Source organism: Apium graveolens, chromosome 3, assembly GCF_009905375.1.
Source record: "Apium graveolens cultivar Ventura chromosome 3, ASM990537v1, whole genome shotgun sequence".
NCBI classification, from domain to species: domain Eukaryota; kingdom Viridiplantae; phylum Streptophyta; class Magnoliopsida; order Apiales; family Apiaceae; genus Apium; species Apium graveolens.
This window is the reverse complement of record NC_133649.1, coordinates 191,444,308-191,472,257: the sequence shown is the minus strand read 5'-3', so window position 1 is coordinate 191,472,257 and position 27,950 is coordinate 191,444,308. Positions and strand designations below refer to the sequence as shown.

Genomic DNA, 27,950 nt, shown 5'->3' with positions numbered 1-27,950 from the left:
CAAGAGTAAGAGCTTCCTCAATAGATGGCTTGAGGTGCTTAAGAGCTTTATTCAGCTCCTCCAATCCAAGAGATTCAAAAGGCATATCCATTTTTCGCTTCCATGGAGAAGCATTCAAATATTGCAACTGCTCATCCCCTTTATCATCTTCACTATCGAAATTCCCCAACAAGGCCTTCTCTAAGGCATCGGACCTTAGCAATTGATCGAGTTCACAATTGACCACATAATCGACCATCTCCACCTTAAAACACTCCTAATTTTTTATAGGGAATTTCATGGCATTGAACACATTAAAAGTTACATCATGATCCATCAATCGCATGGTGAGCTCACCTTTCTGCACATCTATCAAAGTTCGGCCAGTAGCCAAGAAAGGTCTTCCCAAGATTATGTGAATCTTCTTATCCTCCTCGAAATCAGGAATTACAAAATCAGCAGGGAAGATGAGTTTATCCACCTTGAACAAGTCATCCTCCATAATACCTCGCGGATATGTAATAGAACGGTCAGCCAACTGCAAAGTCATATAAGTAGGCTTTGGATCAGGCAAGTCCAACTTCTTTAAGATTGAAAGGTATTCAGATTGATGCTAGCTCCCAAGTCACATAAGCATTTTTCAAATGACACATTTCCAATGATGCATGGAATAGTGAAGCTTCCAAGATCTTTAATCTTCGGAGGCAACTTCTGTTGCAGCACAACATTGCATTCCCCCATGAGAGCAATGGTCTCTAAGTCATCAAGCTTCACCTTCCTAGAGAGAATAACTTTCATAGACTTCGCATAACTAGGCATTTGTTCAAGAGATTCAGTGAAAGATATGTTGATGTGAAGTTTCTTGAACACCTCTTCTCAAAGTACTTATCCAGCCTTTTCTTCTACAGCCTCTTAGGAAAAGGAGGTGAAGGATAGATCTGTTTCTCTCCTGTATTACCCTCAGGAGGAGTGTGCTCAATAGTAGTCTTTCTTGGTTCCACTTCTACTTCCTTCTGCACTTCTTCTTCTTCAGCCTCAATTTTAGATTCTGGAGTATTTGCTTTTTCAGGAGTCGCAACCTTGCCAGACCTCAATATAATTGCCTTAACATGCTCCTTAGCTTCCTTCTTTCCTGGTACTTCAGTATCACTCGGAAGCATGCCAGTTGACGAATCAGTAATGCATTAGCTATTTGCCCAATCTGATATTCCAAGGTCGTGATAGACACATCTTGGCTCTTGCACATGAGCCTCAACTCCTCCAATTTAGATTTTTCATTAGCTTGCGGTAACTATAAAGTCGAAGTTGTTGCCGAGGGGAATATTATGGTTGTTAAAAACTAGGAGGGTTATACTGCTTTGCTGTGTATGGCTGATAAGATTATTGCACCGTATTTTAATTATTACTCCAGCTAAAGTTAGGATGATTGTGATTATTTGGATGATAAGTGGCTGGAGCTTGTTGCTATGATCTCTGAAAGTTACTCACAAATTATGTTGATTCTCTAGAAATAGCACACTGTTCAGTTTCATATGCCCCCGCACAAAGCTCACAAACACTATTGATTTGATTAACTCCATAATTCGCCAATGAGTCCACTTTCATCATCAAAGCTTGAAGTTGAGCAGCTATAGCAGTAGCTATATCCACTTCAAGAATTCCTTCTACCTTGCCTTGCAACATTCTTTGCATAGGATTCTGGTATTCATTAGCTGCAATTAGCTCAATCAACTCATAAGCGTCATTATAGCTTTTGGCTCATAAAGCTCCACCAAACGCTGCATTGAGCATAGGTCTAGACTGAGCGCCCAACCCATTATAGAAATAGTTTATAATCATCCAATCAGGCATGCCATGGTGTGGGCACTTCCTTAGCATCTCCTTGTATCGATCCCAAGCCTCACACAGAGATTCTCCAGTTTGTTGTGCAAACTGAGTAAGAGCATTCCTGATTGCACCAGTCTTCGCCATAGGAAAAAATTTAGTGAGAAACTTTTGAGCTAGATCTTCCCATTTGGTGATAGTCCCTGGTGGTAGAGAATGTAACCAGCACTTTGCCTTATCCCTCAGAGAAAATGGGAATATTCGCAGGTTGATAGCATCTTCAGTCACCCCATTAAACTTAAAAGTGTCGCAGATCTCGATGAAATCCCTGATGTGCATGTTGGAGTCTTCTATAGGAGAACCCCAAAACTGAACAGAGTTCTGTATCATCTGAATCGTGCTCGACTTGTTTTCAAAGGTGTTAGCTATGATGGCTGGTCTGATGATGCTCGACTGAATATCACTGATCTTAGGCTGAGAATAGTCCATCAAAGCCTTAAAAATTTCTGCTTGATCTCCCATCACTACTAAAGCTGGTTCCTCGAATTTCTCTTCGTCCTCAAAAACTTCCCTTCGAATTACTATAGCTTCTTCCGCGGCTTGATCCAGAGTTCTCTTACGAGTCTGCGAATGCGTATGCATACAAGCTCGCTAGAGTACCTGAAACATGACAAGGAAAAGAGTAAGTAAGTAACAATATACGAGTCAATGAACTTTAACGATCATTGATGAAAAACACATAAACTACAAGTTAACACCGAGTCCCCGATAGCGGTGCCAAAAACTTTTTAGTCGCTAAGCACGCGCTAATAATTCATGCAAGTATACGCGATCGCAAGTAATATAGAATTATTTCTAGTTCGTTCCCACGGAGACTGGTTAAATTAACTATGTGATTTATGCACTTATGCAAGAATGATATGGCTATTATTCAATGCTAAGACGGATAACAATTTGGGTTTTGATTATACTACGATTAACTATTGAGAATTATACTAAAGAACATTAACTAAAGAGTGCAAAGAGAGTTGAATAATATATGACATAAACATGGGATTCTAACTTCATTAAGTACTTCATTCAATAGCCTTTTCGTTCTTAACCTTAGCATGTAATGGTGATGACACTAATCAGATAACATGAAACTGATAAACACCAACTTTCATTGTACGAATACCATACTTTAAGACATCCAAAAAAGAGATAGAAGTTGAATATACACCAATTATATTAAAAACTTATATGTCTATAGAATTTGATAAAATAAGAGTTTAATGCACAAGTTATCTATCGTGATTACATAGGGCAAGTAAGATGGTTAAAATTACCTACGAATCATGCATAACAATAACACGTGAACCTATGCTAGCATGGAAAGTTCTAAATCCTTAAATTCACTATTGCTTTATTAATAATTAACACGCTATCTTATAAGTTCGCGATGCTCATAAGACGAATAAGCACAACCAATACTAGGTTATCATACAATCACCACACACTAAGACATCGAAACAAATCAACTAAAGAAATCCATAAATCCTCTAGAAACCCACGATAACGATTAACCCATAATTGGATTCATCATCAACATGGGTTCCGATGAAAGCATGGTATAATAAACGTAGTCTTTATAAACAAATAATAAACAAAGTACATAATTCATAGTATTAGGTTCAACAAAACAAGAAACGAGCATCTACGATTACAACTTAGAATAAAGATTCACAAGAATAAACTAGATCTTCTCCGCCTTCATTGAATTATGCTATAGGTCTTCTTATCATCTTCTCCTTAAGCTTCGATATAAAAAAACGTCTTTTTATTGTCTTTAAATAGCATCCCAATTAAGAAAAAAGCCCAGAAAAATAGTCTTCTATTTGAAACAGGAAACTGGATTCCCCACCTGGCGCGGCCGCGTGCTTTACTAGCGTGGGCACGCTGACATTCTGTTTCTGTGGCGCGGCCGCGCGCTAGCACAGCGCGGGCACACCGGTCTTCTGGAAAAACTGGAATTGCCTTCTTTTATTGCTGCAACGAGTTGGTCTTCACGAGCCTTTATTCCTTGACACAATCCTAACACCATATTAGCATCAAATCAATGCTAATTCACCTGAATCCCGGATTAATGCTTGAAATGTAAAAACATTAGAAAATACATTAAAACACCAACAACTTGAGTACAAATACACCAATTCAAAGCTTAATAGAGTGTTATAAAGTGTCATAAATGCCACTCAACAAAAACATCAACTCTGGTTGTCAGATCCTTACATACAACTCAAGAAGCAACTACTTCTCAAATCAATCAGATCAAAGAATCATTGATTGCTTCAAAGCTAACTACTCATCAGGAAATTCAGAAATAAATTGCACAAATAGTTTCCAGACAAACTGCAATTGAAGCTAATCAAGCTAGATTGGAACCTAAGCAAATTCACATGTCTGATCAACTTACAGAGGTACAAAATTAAATGGAGCTGATTTTTTCTCTACTGCTTGGTGATGATGCCAAAAAGGGGGGGAATTGTTAAAGCTGGTGTAGGCAGCTGACATTAACAAATACTGATGAAGAAATTCCTGATGGAGGTAATAAAGGAGAACAGAAGGATAGTAAAAAGAGAAGAGGTGAAGAGTTTGTTGGAGTTAGTGGTTTATCAAAAGCAATCACTATATCTCAATCTATACAAGGTGGAGAGAGTAAGGGAAATGAAAGAAGAGTGAGAGAATTGACTGTGACTACAACAATGCAACAATATTTACAAGTCACAATTGTTGATGAAGACCAAGGTATTCTAGAGATAGAAGCTGGTGCTGAAGCAAGTCAATATCTTCAAACTCTGAAAGTGAAAGGAAGAAAGACAACTCTATTTTACAAGGATCCAAAGATTCAAGCATTTGACTCTGAGGTGAGTAGAATAATCTTTGAAAGAGAAAATCCTGGAGTTGAACAGCTAAGGCAAATGGAGAAAGACTTCAAGAATTCCATGAAGACAGTAAATACTGATACTACTGTTACCTCTCAAGTACTTTATGAAGATGATCATTCTAATAGACCAACTAAAGGTGTAATCATAAAGGAGGTAAGTCAGACAGAGGATGAAAGATCTCTCAGATCTCAAGCTATCTTAACTGCTGACAGGAAGCTTAAAGAAAAAGAGAAGATAAGAGAGAAGTCAAAGTTTTCAAAGTCTAAAGCCAAGGCTGTTGCAAAGAAGAAATAAGTATCTGAAGCAACTAAATCACAAATACTGATAGATCCAATCTATACAGTTGCTCAATCTTTTGATACTGATGAAATTACTGAAGAAGAAGAAATCAGCCAAGCTCACCAAAGAATGAAGATTTTTGGAACTGACTGGATTGATAAATTGAAATTAACCTCTAACATGGATCAAGTTAAAGAAGAAGTTGTTATTCAACCAATCATAACCTTTGATTTCACTCATGTTGTTGATTTCTCAAACCCAATTCAAGCAGATTTATCAAATTCTGATTTTGAAGTCATAGTCTATGATAAACAAGAACTTACTTTTGAAGAAAAGAAGAAGCTACTACGGGGAAGCAAGAAACCAGCACCTAGAAAAGATTCTTCTAAAACATTAAAGAAGATTTATAATGGAAGTTTTTAATTTAGAAAACCTTGAATCAGAAGTGGTCTTGGAAGATTAAATGCTGATGATCCATTTGTATGAGATGCTTTGACTTTAAGAAAGTAATATAATTTGACAGAAATTGGAGACAATGTAATTTTTTAAGACTTACAGAAGATCATATCAGTGTAAATTATTATTGATCGTGCTGAAGAGAAAATAATTTATTTTATGGAGTCTGGGAGAAGCTTAAGGTTGAATCAAGAACAGTTAAGAAACAAACCATGGCAGGAATTGGAACTTATTGCTACAATTCTCAAGGTAACTAATTATGTAACTGCCAGATGGTCTGCATTCATAAAGAACCTGATACAGTTAAAGCAGAATGGAATGCCTTACAAATCAAACTATATTCTAAAGTACATTGATTAAACTGAATATGTTGTTGATATGCCTATTGGAGGAGCCAAGATAGAAATGAGTCTAGGGACTAAAGTTTTAACCTTTAATCCTGATGGAAAGAAAATTGGGTTTCTGGAGTTGGATGATCTATCTCTTGGAAATTCAAAGTTACATAATCTCAGGGCTGCCATCTATCAGAATGATGAATCAACAGATGAACTAAAGGAACATAAATAGAGGATGCAATGGTATTTGGACTTAATGGAAGAAAATCTGTTGAGAAAGTTTCTTGAAGATTTTCCAGACATGTGTTAGAGTTCAAAATGAAGAGTAAATTCCGATATTCACTGAAGTAAGAAAGAATATGCTTACTTGATTTCTACATTTAGATAGTTTTATCATCATCAATTGGAACTTGTACATATTTCCATAATGCACAAGTTGGGGGAGATTGTTAGATATAATTGATGATATCAGAAGAAACTATCAGAAGTTCATATCATGACTTATATCAGCATTTACTGAAGAGTGACATCACCAGTACTTATATCAGTACTTGATGATCAACTAATGATGTTATTAGGATTTGTCACTTCAGTAGATATTCGATATGGAGAAGGAAAGCATGAATTCAAGGCGGTGAATGACTTTATCTCGGAAGCAATCATACATGGATAAGTTTCCTTATTGTAATAGAATAGCATTCCTTATTTAATTATGTAGCTCTGCTCTATATAAAGAATATATTAGGTTTATGCTATATGCATTGCGAATATTGTTATATCATTCGCATAACCTAGCATCTCTCAAGGGTATCTGTTCATCCTTTTGAGAGAGTACGTTTGTAATCAGTTTTTATCCGTTAATATAAAAAATGTTGATTCTGTTGAAGCTTTGTCGAATTGATTGTATAATCTTTATTTACCCCCTACAGTTGATTACAGACCTAACAGAAGAAGAGAATAGATGGAGAAGGTGTAAGAAATCAACAGAATGTCCAAAGAACTCAAATATCATAAACTCACCAAACTCAAACCCTTAACCCTAGCCAAACATACACTTAATCAATCCTGACCTCAAAGCCCAAATACCTTTACAAACCAACTACAAATTCCCTACTCAAAATACCTGTCAAAGCTAGCCAAACCTCACTCAAGAAAACATCAAAACCACCTTCATTCAAACCTCCAACTAAAACTCACTTCAAGTAGAAAACCAAGAAAATTTCAAGCTGATGCTGGAGCTATTGGGAACCGTTTCAATCGGGATGACTTTCTACCAGTTTCAAGAAGCATAACAGATGATGATTATCACCAACAACTAGCTGATGAGATAGTCAAAGTTTGGGTTATTTATCCGGGAGAAGTCAGAATCTATTACAAGGATGGCTCCTTCATTTTTCTTAATAGAGAAGTTATAGAGACATATTCAACTGTAGAATTTAAGAGGGTGATCAGTTTGATGAATGATAAGGATGCAAGTATAAAAATGAGGAAGACTGTGTTAGCTGAAAGATTGAGGGAGAGGAATATAAAGCATGCTAGGCTAGGCTAAGAGGGAAGAAAGGGAAAGAAAATATGCCAAGGAAATTGAGATATTTGAACAGAGATCTAATGAACTCAAGGAAAGGGGGTTGAGCAGGGTTTCAAAGGATGGATATTTTCTAAATATAAAGGTTGGCATATTCTCAAAATTCAGATTTCATCTCCTCAATAATTACTCATTGGAAGAATGACTCAAGATAGTGGAAGCTCTAAGAGGGACTAGAATCATTGAAGAACTTGAAGTGCTAGTCAAAATTAAGGACCTCATTAGAAAAGAGCATGGCTATGATAAATTCACCTAATGTTTGTAATATGTCAACTGATGTAAATTTTCAATATATAAAAAGTGTATTTGTCAATCTGTTAATTTTATTGTATTTGATTTTAGCTTGGGTTTAGTCTTATTATTAGGCATGAATTTGTGATAAGCAATCTTCTCATAAAGTGGGGGAGATTGTTGTGCAAGACATGCCTGTATTATAACAAGACTAAGTCATATTGACAGCCCTAAGGTTAAGTTGTTTGATAATCAATATTTGTATTATGTAATTATATTTCATGAGTCTGTAAAAATGTTAAGTAGATTAGACCGGGGGATTTTTCTGTGAACAGTTTCAAGCTAAGTTATAAACTCTGGACGAAGATCATGTCCTGATCATGCCTTAGAGAAAAGTGTAGAAGTTTATAGTTGAATAATGATATTCTAGGAAAAATGTTCTTAGTCTAGATATCAACAAGTCATGCATCAAGGGATATCGAGAAGTCAGTCGAGCAGTCCAAAATGACTTATAGAGAAGTCTCAAGAGATATCGACAAGTCATTTTTGCATGTAGAGATCTCAGATATCGACAAGTCAAATGAAGATGTAGAGAACTGGAGATATCAACAAGTCAATACCTGATCTAGAGATCTCAGAGATATTGACAAGTCAAAATTGGTATATAGAGATCTTAGAGATATCGACAAGTCATTTCTGCATTTAGAGATCTCAGAGATATTGACAAGTCAAATTCTTCATGTAGAGAACTCAAGATGTCAACAAGTCAAAATCCCATATAGAGAACCGGAGATGTCGACAAGTCATTCTGCTTGAAGAGAACTAGAGACCTCAGTAAGTCATTTACATATGTCGAGAACTCGAGATATCGATAAGGCATTATACTTATCGATATGTCACTTCTCTACAGAACAAATGGAGATCTCGACATACTATCTCAAATTCAGAATACAGATAAGTTGACGATTTAAGATTATCAGTCAACAAAAAATTCATTCACTGAATCGGAAAGACTACAAAACCAGCTTGAAGAATACAAGATAAAGGGCCAAGATTCACTGGACAAAGGATGGTCACAGACCTGCAAGATTCTACACAGATTTTCTAACACCCAGAAAGGAAATAGACAAGGTTGCTTTAGAAATTGGTTTAATACATTTTAGTGCAAGTTTTGTAAACCCGTGTTGCTAGTCTATAAAGCATGCACGGGTCCTTAGTTTAGGAGTAACAAATAAATCTAGAAAATCTTGTATTATCTCAAGATAGTAGCTGAGTTCTTATTTTCTAAGAACACATATTTGTAGCAATATAAACTTAATTAATACAATTAAGTGAGTTTTTAAAATATCGTGTCTTTGTGATTTCTGTTAAACATAATATCTCTACAATTCTTAAAAACTTTGTTCAACCATAATCCAAACAGTTTTAAAAGATAAGTAAAATCCAAGAAACACATTCACCCCCCTCTGTGTTATATTTTTTTGTATTCAATATCTAACAAAATTGCTTTTAAGAAAGCACAACAAATTATCATTAAGCTACTAAGTTTTTAAAGGAATAAAAAATATAAGTAAAATGTTAAGAGATTACTTTTCTTCTCTAGCCTGAGCTGACCATTTTGCTTCCTTCTGCCTTAACTGGTTTAACCATGTTACCTTTGGAGAAAACCATAAAAGATTTTTTTCATCTTTATTTTTAGTATTCAGCATCCCCGTGAGGTATTCCAGATAATCATTACTTACTACGTTCAGTTGATCCTTGAGTAGTCTGAAAAATCTTCTGCAAATATATTGATCTCTGAATTCCATCAAATGATCTGGATGATGGTGAATTTTTTTTCCAGTGAAAGTAATAACTAGTTTCTTTTACAATGCACCCTTGGCATTCCAACCATTCCTTATCTGATTGATCATATTAAGAACTATTCTTCTAGAAATTAGAGTGAACTCGCCAATTCTCTTCATATGAGATAATATCCTTCTTAAGGTCTTGTACCCTTTTTTAAGAATGTGTTCAAGAGGCCATTGTCTGCTGGAGCCTCCTTTGTAACCGAACACAAGTCTTTCAAGCATTTTGGGAGTAGCATCCAAACCTCTGATTTCATGAATCTCATCCAGATATAGATCAAACATTTGTTTCTCCTCAATGTATGCAATGTAGATGCGAGATTCCTTGTCTTCAGGACTTTTCACACATTTGAGAACTAATGGTTTTGGATGTTGCTTTTCAATCTTTCCTTTTTTAAGATCCTTTTTATATAAGTAATGTGGAAACTGACATTTTGTAGCTCAATGAGTTCCTCCTTTGGAAATATTGGTTCACCATGTATGTTGAACTCCGGTGTCACTACTATAGGTTCATGAATTTGAACTGTAGGATGTTGAAAGGTAGCAGCAGTGACAACTGGTTCATCAGGTAACAACTTCTTCTTGGCTCTGGACTTTCTTTTACCACTTTTCTTTGTTGTTCCTCTTTTAGGCTTCTTGACTTCTTCTGCTTCAGTCTCAACCTCTAATTTTTCATTTAGTTCCTTTTAAAGCTCTTTGGCTAGCTACAACTGATGGTATGTATAGATCATTTTCTAATTGGATCTGGTGGAAGTTGTAATGGCCTTGGGCCTTTGGATGCTTGGGCTTCGTCCTTATAAATTTAATTATCTGTCTTCCAAAAAAAATCCGGACTTGGCCTGGCTATTAGCGCTGGAGGAGAATAAAATGTTGGGCAAGTGAACTTTTTTGGCCACAGTCCAACTTCATAGCACATATATCAATACAAATATATAACATTCTTTATGTTTTTTTGGCATTTAAATTAATTAATATGAAAAGTTTTATAAAAAAAAGAATAGCTAGGTCGGAGGGTTGGAAAATTTTCCGGTTTTTATTTGTGGCCATATTTTGTTAACGTGAAGTAATTGTGGGGTCATCAATTTGCAAAACTAGCTAGGCGCGTTGAAGTTGCTCCGAATTCCAAACGTTGTACTGCAGTACTTCACAGAGACGAAACTTTTAATGTATACTACAGCATTATAAAAGTGGATGAGTTTAATGAAATGCATACATATACAATGCACATATTTATGCTATATATATAGAATTAGAGATGCACAAAAAGCACGGGCCCGGAAATCTGGCCCGACCCGATCCGGTCAAAGCCCGGTCCGGTCTGGCGTGGTTCCGGCCCGGGCTTAGGGTCTCGATGGGCCCTGTATTTTTAGGCAAATCCCGGCCCGGTTAAAAGCCCGGGCTTCGGCCCGGCCTGGCCCGATTAAAAGCCCGAAAAAGCCCGGTTAAAATATAATTATTTTAATATATTTTCTTATATATTTATGAATTCACATTTACTATAAATATAAATAATACTTTAAACACATATATTTTTATATATTTGTGATTAATAATATTATTTATATACTTCATTGCATAAATAATGAAAGAAGATATAGTAAGTACACTATACATATTTGGATAACAATGATAAAACATATTATTCTATAAACATGTTTATTTTTTGCCGAACTTAAATGTTTGCAACGAAGTAATGTTTTCATAAAAATATTCCATGTAAACTAATACATTTTTACGATGATCTAGTTGCTAAAATATGTAGTCTTCGGAATCTCTAATAAAACTCGATCCGATTTAAATTAGAAAAAAGCCCGGCCCGGCCCGATCCGATTCGGCCCGACAAAAACCCGGTAAGTCCCGCCTCGAGGGCCCAAACGGGCTCTGACATTTTCGGAAAGCCCGGCCCGGTCAAAGTCAAAGCCCGAAAAGCCCGGCCCGGTCAAAACCCGGGCTTTTTAAGGCCCGGTCAAAGACCGGGCTTTTTAAGGCCCCAAATAATATATCTAATAATATATCTATCTATACTATACTATAATAACCGGAATGGGCTATAATTTGGTTCAACGGTTACTCCCTAAATTTGGTTATTAAAGAAAGTAAATAAATAGTGGTATATATCCGCTAAAATACTGAATGGTTAAACTACTAGATATAGTCTACTAATCCTACTAAATTACGACCACAGCGTATCCTATTATTAAAAAATAAATAAATATTGTTATATATCCGCTAAACTACTAAACTGTTAAACAACTAGAAATAGTCTAATTATTCTACTAAAGTTATTCTACTATTTTTATTATAAACTTATAATTATTATATATTTACAAAAATATTTTAAAAATTAGAATATGATAAAATAAATAAATTTTTTAAATATTAACGGGAAGCCGTGCATCGCACGAGATTTAAACTAATATAAATAACATATAATTCATAATATTGAATTGCTGACAGTCAACATGCACTAATATTGGAATGGTAATTGATGTATACAAATTCTAGATTTCTTTTAAATTTGGAACCTTACATTTCTGTTTGCTCTGCCTCAATAGATCTTCAAATTTTTTATACTTTAAACACCGATATGAAATTCATATATTTATCCTATAAAAGGATGAGGAATTTGATAGGGTATAAAGCAACCTGGCTAGGGCCCAACCCAGATCTAGGGTGAGGCAGGCTCAGCTGATGGACCAAGAACCCCCCACCCAGTGCAGTCGAGTGGAGAGACCCAGGCTCAGAACCAATCCAGGACCTAGATCATCTCCCAACCAGGATCCAGCCCAGGACCAGGATTACCCAGCTAGGGCAGACCCGAGGGGGGTCCTGACAAGTACATGCACACCCCACAACCCGCCAAGGAGGGGTACGTGGGCACGTAACGATGGTAGCTATCAAAAACTAACATATCAGACAAACACGGTGCGTGTCAGTGTATCGTTGGGGCATCCTGAAGGTGGTTCTTTCCTAGACATGTGTACGCAATCTACCCAAGCCAGGCATCATCCGCCTCCAACAACGAACGGCCCTGATCTAGAGGTACCAACCCCTAAACCCTATCTTTGGGCTATATATACCCCAAAGATGAAGGGTTTTGGGGTTAGACACATTTTTACACACACACACACACTCTATTATACACAAGCATATATGCACACAGCCACCCTTTATCCTGTCTATCTTTATCTTCCCCAAACAAGCTCTTACTCTCACACCAGAGGCGCCGCGGGGTCAAAATCCCCCTCCGGTGTTGTTTTGCAGATGCCACATAGCAGCTACACCCCACTCGCAAGAAGGAAGGTTCAGGCACGGCGTCGGAAGGAGCCACCCCGCTCACCGGAGTTATCATTTGGCGCTAGAAGAAGGGGGCTCCATCCTTGGGTCTCGGTGCCCCTAGATTCACCTTCATCAGTAAACTCTCAAGAGAGTACACTTCTTAAACCTGTAAGAACACAAGAAACCATACCCTAACTTGAATATGAATGTTATTCATTTAAGCCACGTTTGTGTGAGCTCGTTACTTTAGGCCACGTTTGTGTGTGCCCTGTGTCATTTGTTAGTTTTGATTGTTTTGAAACCCAGATCTACTTTAGTTTGCATACTGTCTTTGTGTTTTACAGCCTGCTATCCTTATTTGATAATATTGTTAGCAAAACCCAGAAAGTTTGTTTGGTGTTATTCTGGAAATTTTTTCCTATCTTCAAAAAAGCAACCTTAGATCCACATTTTTAGCCTCAAATATTGGTCAGTTGTTGTTTGTACACTTGTGATAATGGCAAGAGCAGGAAAGAGTACGGCCGGTAGACCCTCCGCTAGTACCCAGGTCCAGGATCAGGACCACTCTCAGGCTCAAGAACCTGGGGGCGACCGAGAGACCCTCCAGGAGTAACTATTGACACAGAATACCCCGGTCTTGGAAAGGATAGTAACACCCCGGGATGCCAGAAATGTCATTGAGTTGAATCAGTATAAGTATACCAATGTTCTAGCGGCAGAGGAGCATATGGTCAACTTAACAAGTAATGAACTGGCTGAAGCAATTAGGCTTTATAGAGATGAGCAAGCCCAGGCTCAGATAGAATATGAGCAAGAGGATGATCAAGAAGAGTTCGGAGTCTCTCAACAATCTAGGAGATTCATCTTCGACCGAATCGGAGAAAAGGGGAAGAAAAATCAGAAAGAGCAAAGGAAGAAAGAAACAGAAGCAACCAGGAAGAAAAGGTTGGAAGAGATGAGAGAGCAGATAAGGAGAAAAGAAGAAGCAAAGCTTGAGCTAAAGATTCAGAAAAGAATGCAGCTAGAAGAGGAGAGGCTCCTAGAAAAGGCCAATGACAAGAGGACCCGAAGGGACCCCACCCCCAAGGTCATTTCTGATGATGACGAGGAGGGACAGAAGGACCTGAAAGATATGAAATTTAAAGAAAAATGGAGAAGGACTCTGGAATGGAGATTGGGGAAACTCTAACACCCTTTAGCCATTCTTTAGAGGCCATTCCCCAGCAGAGAAATCTCAAACATTACAACTTTAATTCTTTTGATGGATTGGGGGATCCAGAAGAACACTTGAATTATTTTGAGAAAATTACACAAATATACTACTACAACTTAATAAAGTCCAGGTTCTTCACCTCCACTCTCAAGGGGGGCTCCTAGATGGTTTAGCAGGATCCTCTCCAGAAGCATCCAGATCTGGAAAGACTTTCGTGGGGCCTTCCTCAGAAGGTTCCGAGCAAACAAAACATATGAGCTTCACATGTGCAATCTTGAAACCATACGACAATATGACAATGAAACTCTCTCTACCTATATGAGGCACTTCCAGGAGGCAATAAACAAAATCTCGAACTTAGACGAGCGGGAGGCGCTAAGCATATTCCGAAGGAACCTGGATCCGGAACACAATGAAAGAGACAAAGAGTCACAGAGCCTACCTGCTGCATATTCTATGGATGCCAGATTCATCAAAGAGACAGACGTGCTCCAGGCTATAAGGATGACCCGGAACGGGGGATCCAGGAGCAAGAACTCTGATGACCGACCAAAAGGGGGTTACCATCATGACAAGAAGTTTAAGAAAAGCCAACAAGCTTAGCAGACCAATGTGGTTCAAAACACACCAATATTTTAAAGATTGAGTCCTAAGACAGAATCTAAAAGTGACCCCGGGCCAACCAGGCAAGCCAGGGAGCCTAGACAGGAACCAGACTGGACCCCACTAAACATTACCAGAGAAGAGATACTAAAGAAGATCAAAAGAAAGCCATTATATTATCCACCAAAGCCCATGCAGACCCCCCGGAGAGCCGCCCTTACAATAGGCAATGCGATTATCGTGAAACGCATGGGCACAAAACTGAGAATTTTCTATCTCTCAAATACTTCATTGAAGACCAAGTCAAGAAGGGTAACCTAAATCAGTATATCTCCCGGGATATAAATCAGAAAGAAGAAAGACCAAGAAGAGGGAAGAATATAATGAATGTGGTCCTAGGGGGTCTCACTCGCCTCCTAGAAGCCCAGGCTCAGGAGATGAGGTATTCTCCCTGCAATCCTACCCAGAGATGGTAATATCATTCATCAGTAAAGATTATGAAGGGGTCAATCCGAATTACAATGAAGCTTTGGTAGTAACATTTAATATTTTTGATAACGAGGTAAGGAGAATGATGATAGACAATGGCTCTTCAGTAAACATACTCTTCAAGCATACTGTGGACCAGATGAAGCTAGGGAGCGTTCGCTCAAATGAATGCCGAGAGGATCTCCTCTATGGGTTCGGGAATAATTTGGTCCCGATCCAGGGAACCTTATCCTTGCCAGTGATATTTGGGTCAGCTCCAAACCAAGTCACCCATGTGATAAAATTCTATGTGATCAACACTCCCTCATCATACAACGGCATAATTGGCCACTCAGCTCTAACCAAGATACAAGCAATCACCTCAATATAACACCTCAAAATCACATTCCCGACCCCAATGAGAATAGGAGAAGTTAAGGGAGACTATGAGGTCGCTGCAAGATGCTATAGCCAGGCCCTGGTCATGGCCGAAACCCACCAAGATAACAAGAGAAAGGCCACAGTCCTTCACAAACAGCAAAGCATTAAGAAACATCACCCCCACTCAAGACATGATGCAAGAAAGGAAGTCCAGGTTATATAATCCAACCCGAATCCAAAGGTAACCAAGCCAGGCTCACAAGAGCAAGAAAGCAACCAAGTCACAGTAAAGATTGAATTGAACCCAGGCCTCGGCCAGGGCAATCCTACTATGCAAGCAACCAACCCTGAAACAAGTGAAGTAAGGGAAAGCAACCAACAAGTAATGACAACCCATGGTCAAATCTATATATAGAAGAATACAGAAGCCCGGATCCAGCAATTGGTATCAAACCAGGATCAAGCCAAGATCGAGGCTGCAGTGGAAATAGAAACAATTTTGGTTGATGAAAGTAATCCTTCCAAGAAGGTAAAAATAAGATCCGGCCTCAGAGCTACTTTCAGAGAAGACCTGGTGTGTCATTGCTCCGAGGGTACTCTGACATATTTTCCTGGAGACCAAGAGACATGCCCGGGTTGGATGAATCTATAACAATGCATAGCTTAGATGTCAACCCAGAGAGGAAACCAGTTAAGCAGAAGAGAATAAATTTTGCCCCAGAGAGGCAGAAAGCAGTAGATGAAAAAGTTGAGAAACTACTCAAAGCTGGGATCATATGCGAAGTTAAGTACCCAGAATGACTGGCCAACGTGGTTATGGTAAAGAAGGAAAATGAGAAATGGAGAATGTGTGTTGATTACACCGACTTGAATAGTGCATGCCCTAAGGATCCTTACCCCCTGCCAAATATTGATCAATTGATTGACGCCACATCCGGGCACGTCATGCTAAGTTTCATAGACGCCTTCTCGGGGTACAACCAGATCAAGATGAATCTGAAGGACATCCAGAAGATAGCCTTCATCACCCACAGGGTAGTCTATGCATATGTCATGCTGCCTTTCGGATTGACGAATGCAGGCTCAACCTACCAGAGAGCAATGAATAAAATCTTAAAAAACCAGCTTGGAAGGAACCTGAAATCCTATGTTGATGATTTGATCACAAAGTCCACAAGCATCCCAGGTCACATAGAAGATCTTAAAGAATGCTTTGACAACTTAAGAAAATACTCATTGAAGCTGAATCCAGAAAAATATACATTTGGAGTGGGGGCAGGAAAATTCCTAGGATTCATGACCAACAACTGGGGAATTGATGCCAACCCAGAGAAGATAAAATCAATCCAGGAGATAAAGCCTCCTAGGACCCAGAAGGATGTTCAGAAACTAGCAGGGTCACTGGCAGCACTTAGAAGATTCATCTCAAAGCTAGCTGAGAGATGCCTACCTTTCTTTGACCTATTTAAAGGAGAAACCAACAAGAGGGAAATGAATTGGAACCCAGAATGCCAAAACACATTTGAAGAAATCAAAAGGTATCTCTCCCAGCCACTAATCTTAAATAAAGCCCAACCCGGGGAGCCCCTATTCCTTTACCTATTAGCAGGGGCCCTGACAGTTGGAGCAGCACTGATCAGGGAAGAGAATGGCAAACAACAACCAGTTTACTATGTAAGCCAAGTACTGAAAGATGCGGAGACCCGATACCCAAGGCTAGAAAAGTTTGCTTTTGCCTTGGTCACGGCATCCATAAAGCTCAGACATTACTTCCAAGGAAGGGAGATCCGGGTGGTGACTATCAACCCTTAAGGAAGATAATACGCAAGTTAGGCGTCTCAGGAAGGCTGATAAACTGGGCAGTTGAGCTAAGTCAATTCAACTTGAGTTTCATTCCAAGAACAGCAATCAAAGGCCAGGCCCTGGATGACTTTATCATAGAGTGCAACTTCCCGGAAGATGAGCCTAGGCCCATGAGCATTGACCCTGAGAGCAGCAATGATCAAAACCGGGGATCCTGGGCTCTCAAATTCGATGGATCCTCAACGAATGAAAGGTCAGGAGCATGGCTCATTATAAAGAGCCCATATGGCTTTACAATCCAATCTGCGATCTCCTTTGGCTTTTCAGTAACAAACAACCATGCAAACTATTAAGCCCTAATAGCAGGATTGAAGCTAGAAAAGACTCTCAGGATCCAGGACCTCAACATCTATAGTGAGTCTCAGATTGTAGTAAGACAAACAAATGGCGAGTACGTAGCTAAAGATCCAGTTTTGGCTAAGTACCAGGCTCTGGTCCCAAGCTACCTTGCCTCAATACCACGAAGCCAAGTCCTAAAAATCTGCAGAGAAGAGAATTCAGAGGTAGACAACCTGTCCAAGCTGGTTCAGAATTCATCAGACCTAGATTGCTCTGTCTACTTCGAAGAACTATAAAAGCCCAACATAGATTCTGAAGAAGTCTTGGAGATAGAGAACACCCCGAATTGGATGACTCCGTTCATCAACTACTTGGAGAAGGGAGAACTCCCCGAAGATAAAGGGAAGGCATAAAAATTAAAAGCTAAGGCAGCAAAATTTTTCCTTGAAGAAATAATACTCTATCGCCGGACCTTCTCCTCACCTATCCTGAAATGTATTGGCCCAGATGAGGAAGAATATTGTTTAATGGACTCCATGAAGGGATATGCGGAGATTATATGTCGACGAAAGCCCTGGCTCACAAGATAATAAGGCAGGGTTACTACTGGCCAATAATCCACAAAGATGCAAGCAGCTTTGTGAAAATATGCAAGCAATGCCAGATGTTCAGTAACGTATCCAGGATAAGCCCAGTCCTACCCTCATCAGGCTAATTTCCAATCCCCTTCGCTTTTTGGGGGATAGATATCATGGGACCCTTCCCCCGGGCCAGAGGAGACCTGAGATACCTACTAGTCTCAATAGACTATATGACTAAGTGGGTGGAAGCAAAGGCAATGAGAACCATAAACCAAAAGGATTACATAAAGCTCATAGATAATATCTTGATGAGGTTCGGAATCCCAAAAGTCCTGCTATCAGATAATGGACCCCAGTTTGTTGGATCAGAATTCGAATCCTATCTCCAAGAACGGGGTATCAAGCATAGGAAATCGTCAGTATCCTACCCTCAAGAAAATGGTCAAGTGGAAGTAACAAACTGGATCCTTATCCGGGGCATCGAGAAGAGGCTTAGAGAAAGTAAAAGTAAGTGGCCAGAAGAATTGCCCAATGTGCTATGGGCCTATAGGACCAGTCCCCGGACAAGCACAGGCGAAACGCCCTTCAAGTTAGCTTATGAAACAGAAGCAATGCTGCCCATCGAGATAGGATCCCCCTCTCACCGAGCAATCAACCTTGATGAAATAGCCAATAAGGAGGGGCTTAGGACAAACATTGAGCTAATTGACGAGGTCCGAGACCAGGCTGTTGTAAGGATGGAAAAGTACAAGGAGAAAACTAAGGAACACTTCAGCAAGAAGTCCAGGGTCAAGAACTTTCAGGTTGGAGACCTGGTACTTCGAGACACGGAAGCTTCAAATCCAACCAATACCGGAAAGCTAATGCCCAAGTAGGAGGGGCCTTAGAGAATCAAAGAAGTATTAAGGCCAGGGACATACAAGTTGATGAACATGGACGAGTCCTGTGATGGCCTCAACCCCGGGGTCAAGAGTTGACGTCACCAAACACTAATATCAAAATATAAACCACAAGATTATTATTAATATATACTAACTTGACCCCAAACCAAGATTCGATCCAAGTTCAAGTGTGATTCAGGTTCACATTATTACAAACCATTTATTCAACATCTAACACACTCTAACTTTGTTCAGGAACTTATCAGACCGTATGTGGCCTGACAAACACTACCTCAGAGGAGCTGGGTCCTGAAGGGGCGGGAAGACGGGTATGTCTGACTGGTCTTCTAGGCATCTGCGACATATAGACATAACAGGTTGCAAGGGTGAGCATAATCGCTCAGCAGTATCAACATATGAATAACATGATAAAACAGTAATCTAACGATGATAGGAAAAGAGCTATAATCATGTCAACAATATTGTATAATGAAAAACTGAGATAACTGGATATCACTGACTAGCATGCTTTATCAAAACAACGTAGTAGTGTGTTGTGTAAGTACCAGAGTCCAATTTTAGCATGCTATTCACATTTATAAAACCGCTGTATCAACTACTTATACCCTTACGGGAATTGCAAATCGAAATCAGATACGTAACGGATATATGAAAACAGCTAATCAGGCTATCAACACCAGACGGCTCTAACTGCCATCCCATTTACCTGTTCCGGAACTCAGATACTAGCTAGGTCTCTGACCTGCTGGACTAATCGGTTTTATAATGTACGCAACCGAATTAGCCTCTTACGCCACCTCAACAGGCCTACTTTGTCCCCTATGTATCCCATATATGATCGTTTTATACAGTTTTCAAAATACTTGTACCTATCTCATTTTTAAAATCATTCATTTTACCAGCACACATATAAAATCCAGTTCGCAAATCATTTCATTCGAGATAGGTATCTTTTGAAGTTACTTTTCCCCAAAACAATTTGAAAACACTGATTTATAACTACAGGGAATACGTAACTTAAAACGTTTCTGTTCCATTACGAGAATAAAACATTTAGCTATTCATACGTACTGAACCATAAAAGAATGGCCAGAGGTACTTGCTTTGCAACGCTTTATAAAACCCTAAGTAGCTTCCACGCTGACTGCGGTCTTGGTGAAACTCGACTGGGATCTACAAATACAAAGTATCCTAATCAGTTATACTGACATGCTTGATATCCTCAAATCCTAATAACCCAATTTGATAATCTGACTCGTATAGCTATTATACACATAATCACGTAATCACGTAATCCGAACACAAATAGGGGTAACACGTATAATATAAATAAGTACATTTTAAAATAAATTTTTAGAAAATTTTGGCAACAACTCCTTTGTTTATAAGCCTACCCATCGATTACAATCGACGTCAACAATTACAATAAGTCACAATCTCATCACAATGTTAATTCCATAATCTCATATTTTTTCGTATAATTCCTAAAATACAATTTATTTTCGAAAACACTTTATTTATTTATACAATTTAGGACTCAGACCAACGTCATCACCGTTCACCGTCCGCTCGTAACTAGTCATCGTGGTACGGCGGCAAAATTCTCGGGGTTCCCGATTCGGATTCTAACCAAAGATTTTGCCGATTAATTACTGAAATGTTTCCCGTATAAATTCATTTTTATCACGAATATAACTCAAAATTCCCTGCAATAGAGAAATTATAATTAAGAATCTACACAGTCCAATACAACAGCACATAGGCGGCCCAATAAAGTCCAACAAAAAAAACCAACTCCATAACCAGGCCACAGGGAAGGCCCAATAACAGAGCCCAACTGCAAAGCCCAACAACAGGAACCCTAAACCAAGCCCAAACCAAAACACAGCCGCACAACGGCACAGCTACACACGCGCCACCGTGCCACACACACACATACACTGATACACACACACACACAGTGATACACACGCACACACACTGATATACACACAATCAAACACACACAAACATAAACACATACATAATCATATACATGTATATACATATATATCAGCAATATAGAAATCGAACCAGCCAAGCTACAATTAAGCGGCGGCTCATCGGAGAATTAGTCGGACAACGAGGGGAAGACAAAACGAAGTCCAGGGAAGCATAAATGGAAGGAAGAAAATAAGAGCCGAGAGAGAGAAAATGAGAAATTGGGAGGGAGAGACGCGAGAGAGATGAAGAGAGGAGGGAGAGAGACGAGTGCAGGGGGGTGGGGGTATGGTTGTTTATTATATTTTTTTCAATTCATAAGCACCTGATATGTATCCATGAATAAACGAGAAGTAAACACGTGTCCTGCAATAGCGCTTTGCCCCGAAAATTTGAAATTAACGAATTGAGGTGTACGAAAAATCATTTCAGAAAATTACGAAAATTACCTAAAAATGTCATAAATATCCCGAAGTTTACGGAAACTTAAATTTCAAAATTTTAAAATGACTTTTAAGGTGCACGCTATACCCGCTTTTTAACAATTAAACGAAGGACGTGCGGGTAAAATTAATCCCAAAAATTTCCAAAATAATTTTAAAATTCTCAGAATAATACGAAATTAATAAAATATGAGTTTCATGATTTTTGAAGATTTCCAGAATTAAATATGGATTTTATTAATAACTATAATCAGAAAAATATTTAAAGAGAAATAATTAGTGAAATATTGATTTCTCAATTTTATAAAGTCCTAAAAATAATTATTGAAATTATAAAATTATAAAACCTATTTTAGAAATAATCCAAATATTTATGGAATTAAAACTGTAATAAAATCACTTTTATAAGAGAAATAAAATCGTATAACTCAATAATAAATCACACAATCCAATCTCACATATCAACAGATCACAAATAAATAAATAACAATCAACAACTACTGCCAAAATTAATACACACTTTTATTTAATTATTTAAACCTTTATTACACTTTGAAAATATTAAAAAATAAAAGAATATACACGAGTCGTTATGTCATTTCCCCTTAAAATGATTCTGTCCCCAGAATCTGACTTAGCTAAATAAATGAGGACATTTATCAAGCATGTCTGACTCTAATTCCCAAGTAGACTCTTCTACTCGAGGATTTCTCCATAAGACTTTCACTATGGGATCGACTTATTCCTAAAAACTCGCTCTTTACCGTCTAGGATTCAGATCGATTATTCCACATAAGACAAATCTGGCTGTAACTCAATCGGTTCATTCTATGACTTGATTCGAACAAGGGATATAGGGCTTCAACATAGATACGTGGAATACATTTTGAATGTGCTGCCACTCCGGTGGTAAAGCTATCTCATAAGCAACCTTTCCCACATTCTTCAAAACCTCAAAGGGTCCTATAAATCTGGGGCTAAGTTTACCTTTCTGACCAAATCGTACTAACCCTTTCCAAGGTGATACCTTTAATAATACCAGAGCCCCTATCTCGAAATTCATATCTTTTCTATGCAAATCAGCATTCTTCCTCTATCTATCTTGGGCTGCTTCTAACCTTTTCCGAATCAATACTATTACACCTCTGGTTTGCTGAACCAACTCGGGACCCAACATTTTCTTCTCTCCTACTTCATCCCAATATAACGGTGATCTACAGTTACGTCCATACAAAGCTTCATAGGGTGGCATCCCAATGCTGTCATGGTAACTGTTGTTATATGAGAACTCAATCAAAGGTATGTTTTCATCCCAATTACCCTTAAAATCCAAAACACAGACTCTCAACATATCCTCTATGGTCTGAATCGTTCTTTCACTTTGGCCATCTGTCTGAGGATGATAAGCGATGCTCATATTTAACTTTGTTCCTAGGCATTCTTGAAATTTAGTCCAAAACCTGGAATTAAATATCGGATCTCAATCTGACACTAGAGACACAGGCACTCCATGTTTCGTAACTATCTCATCCAATTATAACTTAACTAACTTTTCCAATGAATATCTTCCATTGATCGGAAGAAAATGCGCTAACTTGGTCAATCTATCAATAATTACCCAAATAGCGTCGTGATTTTCTCTCGTCCTTGGCAATCCCACTACAAAGTCCATAGTAATCTCTTCCTACTTCCATTGGGGAATCTCTAAAGGTTGTAACAATCCACTTGGTCATTGATGTTCCGCTTTCACTGTTTGACATGCGTGACACTTGCTAACTCATTTGGCAATATCTTTCTTCATTCCTGGCCACCAAAAGTTTCTCTTCAAGTCTTGGTACATCTTAGTACTACCAGGGTGGATAGAAAACCTAGAATTATGCGCTTCATTTAATACTTCATTCTTCAATTCTGTTACATCAGGAATCCAAACTCTGGATGAAAATCTATACAAACCTTGATTATCTTTTTGAGTACACAACCCTTCTCCTGTCAAAGTATCCAACTCTTGTTCCATAACTCCTTCTTGACACCTTTTTATCTTTTCCATTAATTCCGGCTAGAAGGTAACTTCATATAGCTTTTCCTGACTTTCACTTGGTACTTGAACCTCAATCTCCATTCTTTCCAAGTCTTACGATAGTTCGTCCGCAATCCGAGCCATATTTAACCTTTCTTTTCTGCTCAAGGCATCAACCACCACATTGGCTTTACCTGGGTGATAATTAATCAAACAATCATAATCCTTAATCAATTCCAACCACCTTCTCCGTCTAATGTTCAAATCCTTCCGCGTGAATATGTACTTCAGGCTCTTATGGTTCGTATAAATATGGTATTTCTCTCCATACAAGTAATGACGCCATAACTTCAGAGCAAACACTATAACCGCCAACTCAAGGTCATGAACTGGATATTCCTGCTCGTGAGGCTTTAATTGTCTGGAGGCATAGGCGATAACTTTGTCATGTTGCACTAGTACACAACCCAATCCTTTCAAAGAAGCGTCATTATAGATCACAAAGTTTCCCTTCTCATCTGGCAATGCTAATATTGGAGCTGTCACTAACCTCTTTTTCAATTCCTGGAAACTTTCTTCACACTTTTCTGTCCAAACGAACTTCTCATTTTTCCTGGTCAACTTGGTTAATGGGGATGCAATCTTCGAGAAATCTTTTACAAACCTTCGATAATATCCATCTAATCCAAGAAAACTTCTTATTTTTATCGGAGTCTTCGGTTGCTCCCACCTGGATACGGCTTCAATCTTTACTGGGTCTACTATGATACCCTCATTACTCACCACATGTCCAAGAAACTGTACTTCTGCCAGCCAAAACTCACACTTGGAGAACTTCGCATATAATTGCTTTTTTCTCAATTTCTGAAGGGCAATCCGTAGATGCTTTGCATGATCTTCTGGATTCTTTGAATATATGAGGATGTCATCAATAAATATAATAACAAACTTATCCAAATACTTCTTATACACCATATTAATTAGATCCATAAAAGCTGCTGGTGCATTTGTCAATCTAAACGACATCACTAGAAACTCATAATGGTCATACCTTGTTCTGAATGCCGCCTTGGGAATATCTTCAGGCTTTATCTTTAGTTGGTGGTAGCCAGACCTTAAATCAATCTTTGAGAAGTAACACGCCCCCTTAAGCTGATCAAACAAATTGTCGATGCGTGGCAAGGGATACTTATTCTTTACTGTCAACTTATTCAACTCTCGGTAGTCAATGCATAATCTCATACTTCCATCTTTCTTCTTTACGAATAGTACTGGAGCACCCCACAGAGAAATACTGGGTCGAATAACTCCTTTATCCAATAATTCCTGAAGTTGCTTAGCAAATTCTTTCATTTCCATTGGGGCCATCCTGTATGGAGCCTTAGAAACTGGTTCAGCTCCAGGTATCAAATCAATGGAGAACTCTATCTCTCGATCAGGTGGTAATCCTGGTAATTCTTCTGGGAAAATGTCAGGGAATTCTCTCACTATGGGAATCTCATCCAAAGTAGGGGTCTCTTTCTTCGTATCCACCACATGAGCCAAATACGCCTCACAACCTTGCCGCAACAATCTCTTTGCTTGCATTACTGAAAGGAACTTTTTATCTTGCCTCTGTCCTTGATAGCCGATTCTTTTATTATCTTGGGTGTATATAACAACTCTCTTTTTCTTACAGTCAATATTCGCCTTATATAGAGACAACCAATCCATGCCTAGAATAACATCAAAGTATCATAACTCGAAAGGTATTAGGTCAACAGGGAACATATATCCTGAAATCTCTAAGGAGCATTTAGGACAAAATTGACTTACGGGCACTTTATCTTTATTAGCCACTTCTATGGTCAAAGGTTATTCTAAATCTTCCGACATATTTGCATTTTATTCACACAATTCATAGATATAAAAGATTTGGATGCTCCTGAAATAAACAAAACATTAACATGTACGGATTAAGAGAAAGCGTACCTGCAATAACATCGGAATCATGAACTGGAGATTTCTTGGTCATCTTAAAAGTCCTAGCTCTAGCAGTACTAGTTGCTGGTCCTTGGGACACGCTCTTCCCAATATTACCTTGGGTCACCGACTTGCAATTCCTAGCTATATGTCCCATTTTTCCGCAACTAAAAAAAGTTACTCCTTGAGTCTCGGACTTACACTCCGTGGAATAATGACCCTTTTGGCCACACTTAAAACAATTGATATTTTATCGGCACTGTGCACTGTGCTTCCTCCCATATGTCTTACAATCAATCACTGGCTTATTAACCCTTGTCGGTGTAGAGTTAACTGAAGTAGTACTGGGTCTAGCCTGGGAGAAATTCTGCCTCTTGAACTTCTTATTCTTATTCTTTCCAAACCAACGCTGGAACTTCCGACTTGCTATTCCTGATTCTGACCTAACAAGTCCACTTTCAAACTTCCTCTTCTTCTCACCCTGCTCATTTGTAGCTAACCTCTGATCAGTTTCTATCACTAGGCAGCCTGGACTACCGAAGTATATGTCTTGAGTTGTAAAGCTACAACTTCACTCCTTATTTCTGACTTCAACCCTTGTTGAAACCGCTTCTCTCTTTGAGCTTCTGAACTCACATATTCCGGTGCTATACGGGCCAACTCCGTAAACTTCGCTTCATATTCTGTAACACTCCTATCTCCTTGTTTCAATTCCAAAAATTCCATCTCCATCTGACTCTGGAGACAGTCCGGAAAGTATTTCTCCAAAAACAACTCTGTGAATCTGGCCCATGGAACAAGACCTTCTCCTTCTAGGGCTCGCGTAGATTCCCACCAATAATTCGAATCATTCTTCTGGAAATAACTAGCATAATCCGTCTTTAAATCCTCACTCACCTTGGTGAGCACAAACGCCTTTTCCATTTCCTTTAACCATATCCTGGCAGAAACAGGATATACCTCTCCTTTAAACTCTGGGGGCTTCACCACCTGGAAAGACTTAAAACTAACACCCTGATTTTCCCCCCTCATTTCATGCTGTTGCTGGATTTGCAGTTGCTGCTGTTGGATTTGCTGTTGTTATTGCTGTATGAGATGTTGTTGTTATTGTTGCTGCTGTAATTTTTGTTTTTACTGCTGGAATTGTTGTTGCTATTGGGCCAGCTGTGTAGACTGTGCAATTTTTGTTGTTGCTGCTGGAATTGTTGTTGCTATTGGGCCAGCTGTGTAGACTGCTGACACAAAAATTCATCAATTCGCTCATGGAAGGATCCCCAGCAGATCCATTATTGGGTTGAGAGTTCCTCTTTAGTGGCATCTCCTGAATTATAACAGTCATATATAAGAAAATGGATCGCTCCAAGCAATTTATATATATGCATCAGGAGAGCATTGCCCCTAAGACAATATCCTCATCCCTAGTTTAATTGGATCTATCCGGAATGAATGATCATAATCTAAAAATGCCAGCAACAGAAGCAACAATAATAGTAAAAACAATAATAGCAACACACAATATATATAAAAGCTAAATAGTGAAATAAAGTGGCTATAATAAAATAACCAACAGGAATCCAACTAGTACAACTGAAATCCAACTAAAAAGAAACCATACGAATACAAATCAAAACTAGCTGTCATAGCAGCCTCCGCCTACTACAAACTATCATAACATACTATACATATACAAGGTAAACAACTACAGAACTCCTGGAAGCCAACTCTGAGCTCTGTATCTCTCTGCTGCAATCCTGGTCTAACTACTCCCACTGCCACCGATGGAACCTAGCTCAAACACTAACCAGTTCACTATATCTTGATACTGCACAACCCTGAACTCTGAGCTAATAAAATGGTCAATGGATCTAGCCATCTCAACAGCCATCTGGTCAATTACCGAACATGGGCCTGCACCTCAGGGGAAGGGGCAGAAATGTCGTGGAAAGGTGCAATGGGTACCTGATCAAGCTGAGCAACCAATCCCGGACTCTGATTTCTTATAAAAGAGGTGTTCACCGCTCGGTGAACATGGTAAGGGATCGGTGAATAAGTACCACTAGGGGGCACATGATGTATTGGAGGTCTCATCGAGGAGGAATTGGGACCACAGCCGGGAGGAAAATCCCTAACGGCAAAAACAGACCTACATACCCAACGGGGACGAGTACTAGGTCCAGGGATGTCTCTCGGCACAAAGGAAGGAACTGGTGGATGAGGCATAAGGGTCTCCTCATCAACAACATCCAGGGTCCTCTCAGAATCTGAGTTATCCGGGTCAGAGGGATTTTCCCGAGAAGGAGAACTTGAAATCACAATAGGCCACTCCCAACATAATAAATAAATAGGGAAGACACAACCAGGTCAAGGCAATTCTATCAAAACATTTAATAGATGCCAAGGTAACACCGTCGGAACCATCGACTGACTCTAAAGGTTTGCTCCTTTATATGAGTTGCTGACTCACACCTTAAAACTCACTTTATCACCTATTCGACACAAACCCTAACCTGGATCAA

General features: G+C 38.8%; 1 non-coding gene across 1 annotated transcript; it reads left to right on the top strand.

Annotated features, from left to right (window-relative positions):
• Positions 1 to 1,828: 1,828 nt before the first annotated feature.
• Positions 1,829 to 1,935, top strand: LOC141715759 (small nucleolar RNA R71). The gene has a single exon (XR_012572509.1). It is a non-coding gene; the product is annotated as a small nucleolar RNA R71 (small nucleolar RNA).
• The last annotated feature ends 26,015 nt before the right edge of the window (positions 1,936 to 27,950 follow it).